We start from the raw sequence: 10557 nt of genomic DNA on the forward strand, positions 1-10557 counted from the left end.
CAGAAAGAAAATTGTGGTTTTATAGCTAATCTTATGCAATTCTACACATTTTGTAATGAGGCTGAGACAGTTTTTTTCAACCATTCATTTATTTCCCATAGGGGATTGTAGAAACACTTAAAGGGCTGTGTTTTGTGTAGGCTTTCCCTGGCGTGATGTTTTGATAACCATGTAAATCTCTCTCGGAAAAGGTGATTTTTATCAATATATTCGGCTCTATTTACTCTCAGATTCAAAAATGCTTATTAGCAACAAAGTAGACATCATGGAAATCTACAAATCCCTGCAAGCTCCTGCACGTCATCTCTGACACCTTTGCTAACAGGTACTGTGTCAATTTAAAACTTGCACAAGACCGCTCAGAGAATTGTCAATTTAAAGAAATGTAGCCAAATTATTCATTACGACATTTAGCTAACATTAGATCGTTAATCCAGAGATTACTGTTCTTAACTGACTTGCCTAGCTAAATAAAGGTTAAACATGTTTTTTTTTAATTGTTCAAGTTTATTTGCCACTAGTCTGTGAATCTGTGCAGGACATATTGAAAATGAGGGTTTAAGTCACAGAAATCTGTATCAATGTAATTCATGAAGGCACACTTAAATATCAATTATTTAAAAATCTACATATTCATATTGAGTTATATAACTTGATTTGAAGTAGCTCACTTTATCTCTGAATCATTGAATAAAGTAATACATTTTTTTTTTAAGCATTTGGTTGTAATGGTGCAAGATTTTATATCAAGGGTGGCAACCATCCTCCAGGAGAGCTACTGGGTGTGCAGGCTTTTGTTCCAGCCCTGGTCTAACCACATTGTAGCCTAAACATCAGCTGCTCAACAGGTCCTTGATAAGCAGACTTGGGTGTTTCAGGGTTGGATCAAAAGCCAAGCCTGAATACCCAGGAGGTCTCCAGATGGAGGGTTGACCACATGTTGATAACATGTGACTAACAGTGCAGTTCTACTTTGTGGGGTTAGGTTTCGATACACCCACTTGTGTTGATCCTCCCACTTGTTTCGCAACGTCCACTATCAGACACACTCCATACATGCAGTTACCTCTAACTCAAGAGAAAAGCATTGCGGTGGTGGTGGACATAATGGTCTCCATTGTGTTTATGTAGTTTGTGTTTATCTTGTTGTGACACGTCAAGTGTCATTCAGACTTTTTGAAAGACAAATATTACTTAACACTAAAACCAGAGAGGAAGAGGCCAAGCGAAATAATTTACTCCTCCTAAAATCTGTCAGCGTGAGATAAGCCCATTTTGAGTATTGGTGTCTATGACATTGTTGAATTACGTGAGGCTTATTTGATTTAATAGAAGTCTCATCATGTTTAGGCTGTTACAAATGTACTGATATAAGTGGATACACGTGGCATTCTGGCAACTTTGAGAAAATCAACTTTGTGCTGTTGCGCACACGCGTATCTGCCCTCTCATTGGCTAGAATGGTCCCACCTGATCTCACCTGCCAGAAAATCCCGTCCAATAATTAGATAGCTAACAACATTGGACAAACAGCTGTTTGTCCATAGACTGGTTAGCAGACATCACAAAAACAATGTACACTTCCATGGGGTAGAAGTCAGCATGTTGTTGTGATTCTGGATGGCCAGATTGCTAACAAGACTGACAAAAAACTGCCATGTGGGGAATCTTAAGTGGCTCGTTTGTTCTTCATACCATGTCTTGTTTTAGGTGATTTAATGTTAATACTAATATAGATAAAATTTGATAGCTAGCTAACCAACAACTGTATCGATGTACAGTATTTGAGAGACAACAAGTGCTCATTGTGCAAATTTATTTATGCTTTCAATAAACATTGGAGACTAAATAGTTTACATGTTGTCACCAATCTAAGCCAACCCTGTCTGTTTTTCCCCATAGTTGCACACGTGTCCGTTTTGTTGCTAAAAAAACAACCCATCTATTGTGTCATGATTATATGGGAGATGGACACAATGGGGCTTGATTAGGGATAACATATTGCCTCTCCTTGGAATTTCCTCAGTATGTAAACATCTTTTGTGTACATTCATGTTGTGTATATATATTTTTTTTACCCCTTTTTTCTCCCCAATTTCATGGTATCCAATTGGTAGTAGTTACAGTCTTGTCTCATCGCTGCAACTACCATACGGACTCGGGAGAATCTCGAACCCAGAATCTCTGGTGGCATAGCTATCACTGCGATGCAGTGCCTTAGACCACAGCGCCACCCGGGAGGCCCATGTTGTGTATATTCATGTTGATTGTTGCTTTTTAATGTCTTTGTGTACAGTGTGATGACCAAATTAATTTCCCCCTGTGGGATAATAAAGTTGACAGCTGAATTTAGCAGGAATCCCAATCACAGGGAAGTCTGCCGCCATAGAAAGTATGAGGGTGGGATGGATTTCAGAGATATGGCCGCCAACACCAATTGCACAAAATTGAGTGGTATTCCTGAGCATGACAGACTACCCAGCAAACCTAAAATTGGTTCTGTGAAGTTCCCAGAACATTCGTTAGGTCGCGGCATATGTTCTCAAACCACAATGTAGAGTTTGGGTTTCGTCAGGCATAATGGGACCCATGTCATTCAAAAAGATGACTGAAGTTTGCCAAAAAGCACCTGGATGATCATCAAGAGTCTTGGAAGAATGTTCTATGGACAGATTATTCAAAATGATAACTTTTTGGACAACATGGGTCCCATTATGCCTGGTGAAAACCAAACACTGCCTTCCACAGTATGAACCTCATACCAACGGACCTGGACGACTTGCCTTAATAGAAGGAACCATGAATTCAGCTCTGTATCAGATAACTCTACAGGAGAATGTCAGGCCATCCATCTGTGAGCTAAAGCTGATGCACAGCTGGGTCATGAAGCAAGACAATGATCCAAAACGCACAATCAAGTCAACGTGAAAATGGCTAATAAGCAACAAATGTGAAGTTTTGGAATGGAGTGATTGCAGCTAAAAGGTGGCACAACCAGTTATTGAGAGTGGGGGCAATTACGTTTTCACACAAGGGCATTGAATGTTGCATTACTTTGTTTATGTAATAAGTACAGTATGTAATTGTTGTGCTATTTGTTCACTCCGGCTCCCTTTATCTAATATCAGGTTTTGGTGGAACATTCAGTATCAAAAATGTGCGAAAGTAGAGAACATTTTAAAAGGGGCAAATACTTTTTCACGGCACTGTAGGTTACATAGATAATTTCCACAATTTCCAAATATGTCAGTTTTTCTGACGTTCATAGCGTATTTGTTTTGTGTCCCGTATCTGTGTCCCTAAACTGGGAAGGTTGTTGCTAGCGTGCGCTATTGTGACTAGAATGACGTATTATACAACAGCCAACTTTACGGGACATAGACATAGTCTTATATGGGCAGAAAGCTTACATTCTTGTTCAGCTAACTGTCATGTCCAATTAACAGTTGCAATTACATTGAAAAAATACCATGTTTGAAGAGAGTGCACAACAACAAAAACATTTTATCACGGCAACTGGTTTGAATGTACTTACATTCAGTAATCTTGCTCTGATATGTCATCCTGAGTGTCCCAGAGATAAAATGTAGCATAGTTTTGTTTGATAAAATCAATTCCTATGTTCAAATGTAGGAACTGGGGTCTACACTTTGACCCCACTGCTGTCTTTGGCTCCACACCCACCCCGCCATCTAGATGTATGAAAGTTAGTGTATAAGCTAATGATCCATCATGTATGAAATTCCTGGGAGTGTGTAAACTTAAATTTTATTACCATAGCATTTTAAATGAAATAAAATTGTATTTGTCAAATTGTATTTGACCTTAGAGTGAAATGCTACTTACAAGAAAAATAAGTTTTGAGTAAAAAATAAGTAAAAATAAAAAATTATTAAAGAGATGCAGTAAAATAACAGTAGCGGTAGCGGTACAGAGTCAATGTGTGGGGGCACCGGTTAGTCAAGGTAATTGAGGTAATATGTACATGTAGGTAGAGTTAAAGTGACTGTGCATAGATAACAAACTTGAGTCAATTGACCAATTCAGCACATTTTGGGCAAACTCCTGGCAGACTTGATACAAAAGGTTGCAAGATTGAATCCCTGAGCTGACAAGATCAAAATCTGTTGTTCTGCCCCTGAACAAGGCAGTTAACCCACTGCTCCCAGGCCATCATTGAAAATAAGTATTTGTTCTTAACTACCTTGCCTAGTAAAATAAAGCAAAAAAATGTAATATCAGCTTGCAAACAATGTAAAAAAAAAATATATATATATATCACTGAGTTAATAAAGCTGCATACAAACACGGTATCTTTGTTTTTTCTTAAGGAACCTCCAAAATGCAGGTGCTTCAGCCTAGGTAGATGCTTTCTGTGGTGGTGGGGCAAGCCGGACGAAAATACGGAGCATTTCGCCGTGACTGGCTCAGTGTTCTGTCACTCATGGGGATGCCACATCACCGCCAAGTGTAAAGGTAGACATCGAAAATTCAAGCCCTTTGAGTGCTGCCATAGAGTTACATTAGAAGTGCCCTTCCAAGAAGGCTCAAGGTCATTGGCAACAGATAAAATTGCATCAAATCACAGTATATGTAAAGTAGCTTTGATTGGACTGATCATGTCAACATCATACTTTCAAAATCTTAGCTAGCAGTTATCATCATGAATCAGGTCGACAATCTACTGGCAAATCCTTTTTAATCCTTGTCATATGAAGAGAAATTATAGGTAAAACGAGAATACTGTGCTCATCGGCCATTGCACATAAACATTACACAACAAGTTGGAAATTGCAAATTCCACAATGAGTCGTTTGGAAGGAATCAGTGACTGTGGCTAACTGCAAGCATTGCACCTGGGAAGTCGGGAATAAATGAGTTCCGACAGGTTTGATGCTGCCACCCCCCGTGCTTCACGGTTGGGATGGTGTTCTTCGGCTTGCAAGCCTCAACCTTTTTCCTCCCAACATAACAATGGTCATTATGGCCGAACAGTTCTATTTTTGTTTCATCAGACCAGAGGACATTTCTCCAAAAAGTATGATCTTTGTCCCCATGTGCAGTTGCAAACCGTAGTATGGCTGTTTCATGGCGGTTTTTGAGCAGTGGCTTCTTCCTTGCTGAGTGGCCTTTCAGGTTATGTCGATATAGGACTCGTTTTACTGTGGATATAGATACTTTTGTACCCGTTTCCTCCAGTATCTTGACAAGGTCCTTTGCTGTTGTTCTGGGATTGATTTGCACTTTTCACACCAAAGTACGTTCATCTCTAGGAGACAGAACGAGCCTCCTTCCTGAGTGGTAAGACAGCTGCGTGGTGGTGGTGTTCATACTTGCGTACTATTGTTTTTACAGATGAACGTGTTACATTCAGGCATTTGGAAATTGCTCCCAAGGATGAACCAGACTTTTTTTTTTTTTCCTGAGCTCTTGGCTGATTTCTTATGATTTTCCCATGATGTCATCAATGAGGCACTGAGTTTGAAGGTAGGCCTTGAAATAGGTACAGGTACACCTCCAATTGACTCAAATGATGTCAATTAGCCTATTAGAAGCTTCTAAAGCCATGACATCATTTTCTGGAATTTTCCAAGCTGTTTAAAGGCAGTCAACTTAGTGTATGTAAACTTCTGACCAACTGGAATTGTGATACAGTGAAATATAAGTGAAATCATTTGTCTGTAAACAATTGTTGGAAAAAATACTTGTCATGCACAAAGTAGATGTCCTAACCGACTTGCCAAAACTATAGTTTGTTAACAAGACATTTGTGGAGAGGTTGAAAAACTAGTTTTAATGACTTCAACTTCCGACTCCGACTTCAACTGTAGGTCCAGAAAGATACATCTGTTGTTTTGCTATTGTTTTACTCTGCCTGCAAACACACTGGATGTTTCAGAATCCATGGAAGAGCTTGAATGATTCATTGACGAAAGGTACTGAAGAGCTCAAAGAAATGTGTCACTCGTTTCAAGCACTGTTAAGGACAACAAACCCATTCAACTAAACAAACCAAATCCAAGTTGGCCAAGCCGTATCAACAATGGCATCAAACCATCCCCAAACAAGCTGGTGCGCGTGGAGAGTGGTTTACGGATATTGACTTGTTGAAATCTATCAATGAAAGGCTTGCCAACCTTGATATCTTGGATATAATATAAGAGGACATCAGTTGATTATGTGCCAATCTAGAATTAAGCCAATGTCAGATTGATGATCTAAGGAAAGAGAACACAGTGTTGAAAGGTACTGCAGACTCTATTCCTGGCAAGGTGGAGTTGATGCAAATGGAGAACAAACAACTTAAACAAACCATGGTTGATGTACAGTGTCAATCAATGCGGGACAAACTCATCTTTCGCTCTTGCTGCTGGCGAGTCTTTGATCCACCTCTACGCAGACGACACCATTCTGTATATTTCTGGCCCTTCTTTGGACACTGTGTTAACAACCCTCCAGACGAGCTTCAATGCCATACAACTCTCCTTCCGTGGCCTCCAACTGCTCTTAAATACAAGTAAAACTAAATGCATGCTCTTCAACCGATCGCTGCCTGCACCTGCCCGCCCGTCCAGCATCACTACTCTGGACGGTTCAGACACCTAGGTATTTGACAACTACAAATACCTAGGTGTCTGGTTAGACTGTAAGCTCTCCTTCCAGACTCACATCAAACAATCTCCAATCCAAAGTTAAATCTAGAATTGGCTTCCTATTTCGCAACAAAGCATCCTTCACTCATGCTGACAAACATACCCTCGTAAAACTGACCATCCTCCCGATCCTCGACTTCGGCGACTTCGGTCATTTACAAAATAGCCTCCAATACCCTACTCAATAAACTGGATGCAGTCTATCATAGTGCCATTAGTTTTGACACCAAAGCCCCATATACTACCCACCACTGCGACCTGTACGCTCTCGTTGGCTGACCCTCGCTTCATACTCGTCGCCAAACCCACTGGCTCCAGGTCATCTACAAGACCCTGCTAGGTAAAGTCCTCCCTTATCGTCGCTCACTTGTCACCATAGCAGCACCCACCTGTAGCACGCGCTCCAGCAGGTATATCTCTCTGGTCACCCCCAAAGCCAATTCCTCCTTCGGCCTCCTCTCCTTCCAGTTCTCTGCTGCCAATTACTGGAACGAACTACAAAAATCTCTGAAACTGGAAACACTTATCTCCCTCACTAGCTTTAAGCACCAGCTGTCAGAGCAGCTCAGAGATCCCTGCACCTGTACATAGCCCATCTATAATTTAGCCCAAACAACTACCTCGTCCCTTACTGTATTTATTTATTTTGCTCCTTCGCACCCCATTATCTCCATTTCTACTTTACACTTTCTTCCACTACAAATCTACCATTCCAGTGTTTACTTGCTATATTGTATTTACTTTGCCACCATGGCCTTTATCTCCCTTATCTCACCTCATTTGCTTACATTGTATATAGACTTATTTTTCTACTGTATTATTGACTGTATGTTTGTTTTACTCCATGTGTAACTCTGTGCTGTTGTATGTGTCGAACTGCTTTGCTTTATCTTGGCCAGGTCGCAATTGTAAATGAGAACTTGTTCTCAACTTGCCTACCTGGTTAAATAAAGGTGAAATAATTTTTTTTTTTAAATACATATTTTCAGGGATACCGGAGAATGACAACAGCAGAAGCCGTGAGGACACTTTCCGTGACTTTATGTCAACTGAAACTGCCCACAGATGTGCGTAAATGTCACTTTGTCCAGTCCATAGAATGGGTAAGGCCTCTGGGAATAGTCCATGGGCTATTATTGCATGTTTGGCGAAGAGCAGGGGCAGAGAACTCAAACATTGATTTTGGAATGAATGATCACTTCCCCACAGAGATCAACGAAAGGAGAAAAAAAACTATCCCATTATGAAAGAAAAGCGTTGCCTGAACCAATGTGTCTCCTTGGTGATGGATAAACTTTACATCAACGGGCAACTGTATCGGGACTCTAGAGTAACTCCCTGGCTATTTTAGTCCAATGTTCAAATCGGAATTTGTGTTGTTATAGTTGAAGTTGTCATGATACACTACGAATACATGCTCTATTGATCTCCACTTGACAAGGAAAGGGTTGCATATAGCTCAGGTTCATGTATGTAGCCTTCCTAACAAAATACATGGTTTTTAACTTGGTCAACATAAATATTCATATTTTAGCTTTGACCAAAACGCATTTGGATGCATCTGTAAATTACGGGAAAATTAACATTCATGGATAGTCTACATCGAAGGGACAGGAATAGGAATGGTTGGGGTGTAGCTCTGTACATTCAGAATCATATACCTTTTTAAGAGGAGGAATGACAATGTATGTCAAGTAGAGGCACAATGGGCTCGAGTACATCTGCCTCACCAGGCAGCCATATTGGTGGGATGTGTGTACAGACCTCCTAGCTCTAAGGTGTCCTATCTGGATGACTTAACCACTGGGTTTGACAAGGCCACAGATAGTAACAGATGTATTAAACTTGGGTGATTTTAATATAAATTGGAATTCAAATATAACTAAATTAATGAGATATGCCGAGAGCTGTGGTTAGAAAAAAAATGGTTAATGATAGAACTAGATCATCAACTAAGTTAGGTCACCGTTCAGACACGTGCATTGAACTGAACTGATCTCCTGCAGTGTACCATTGCAATACTTAAAAACCAGATCAATGCCAGTGGGCTGGACAGACCATAATCACGAACACCAAGGTTCCAAAGAAACCCCCAAGGATTGTGGTCAAGAGAAATGTTTACACATTTAAACATGAGCTATTTCAAAATGATTTGGCTGCTGTACCCTGGGAGCTGATTTATCTAGAGGTTGATTTAAATCACACTATAGAATGTTTTAAAATGATTAAAAAAAAGAGAAAAAAGCTATGGAACACAGTTCAGGGCTTACTTGGTACATCTATTTCATCCTACCCATCTAGTGTGGAGGTTGAAGGGAGATCAATAAAACCAGCTGATATTGCCAATCATTTTGCAGATTTTTTTACAAAGAAAATTGATTTACTGCGTGATAATGTAATCACCCATTCTTCCAAACAAGCTATTGTCCAATGGATTGATGATCATATTATGAGCAACAACAAAATAAATGCTCTTTTAGTCTACAAATAGTGTCAGTTGAGGTGTTAAACCTGTTGAAGTCACTACCCAATGGTAAATCTACAGGTTATGATCTTATGGACAATTTTTCACTTCGCTATGCTGCCCCCCAGATTGCGACTCCACTGAAATACATATTTATTTGGTCACTGGAAAAGGGGACAATCCCAAATGTATGGAAGCTAAACTGTGTCCAATCCCAAAAGACAGCAAAGAACCCATTACTCCTGCCAGTAGTGGACCAATTAGTCTACCCCCTTCACTCAGTAAGATATTGGAGGGTATTGTGAGTAGACAAATATGGGAGTACATGGAAAAGAATGATCTGATCACAGCCAATCAGCCTTCTTACAGCAAAAACCATTCCACTACCACTGCATTGGTTGACATGACTGACCACAGGCTCAATGCTATGGATAATGGCAGATTGTGGTGGTACTCTTTTTAGATTTTAGTTTGGTATTTGATTCAGTGGATCATGAAATAATTGACAAAATTATTGCATTATGGGTTTGAGGCGGCAGCATTGCATTGGGTACAGTTATATCTAACTGACAGGAAACAGTCCACCTATTTCAATTGGTAGTTTTCTACCCCTCATGCTTTAACCAGTGGAATACCGCAGGTATGGCAGCTGCCTTGGGCCACTTCTTTACTTAATATATACTGTAATGGGAATTAATGTTTGTGCTTTTCTTATAACTAATTTCTGTCTTCAATTATTGTGCTGTTCTAATAAACAATCTGTGTTCATGCAAGTGGCTGACTGTACAAATCCTCACTCACTATCAGTAGCTGCAATTTGGCAGTACGCCCAGACCGCGTTTTGAGAACGAACGAACGATCCGTTTCAAGGTCTCAGCTTAGAAAGAAAGAAGCCTGGTGAGATATTGGTCTGGAACCTCTCCAGCGTGCTGACAATAAACAAGGATTCATGTAAGATTCACTTTGAGTGTCCCTGTGTAAGAATTTCCACGACAAAACCAACGGCCTTCTTTTTGCCTTATCTGAAACTCAAGCTACTATATCTACAGATGAAACAAGTTATACAGCAAGACAATCGGTTCAACAGGTACAGCAAGCTCTACAAATAGATGTAGTGGGTTTGCCGGAACAACCTTGTTTTGAACACTTAGAAAACCAAAGTTACGTTGGTCTGTTCCACCAGGAAAAGGCCAACACAACATGGGATACAATTAAGTATGGGGGGAGTACAAATTGAGGAAGTGGCAGAAACCAAACTACTAGGAGTGCAGCTAGACAACTGCTTATCATAGTCGTCTCAAATAACTCATCTATGTAAAAAAAAAAAATATTAAAACAGCATGCATGATCAGGATAGCTAAATATTTACAAGGAAAGATTAAGCAAACAACTCATGCATTAAATTGGGAGTCAGGTGAACTACTGTTCTGTGGTCTGAGG

Source organism: Salmo trutta, chromosome 27, assembly GCF_901001165.1.
Source record: "Salmo trutta chromosome 27, fSalTru1.1, whole genome shotgun sequence".
NCBI lineage: Eukaryota > Metazoa > Chordata > Actinopteri > Salmoniformes > Salmonidae > Salmo > Salmo trutta.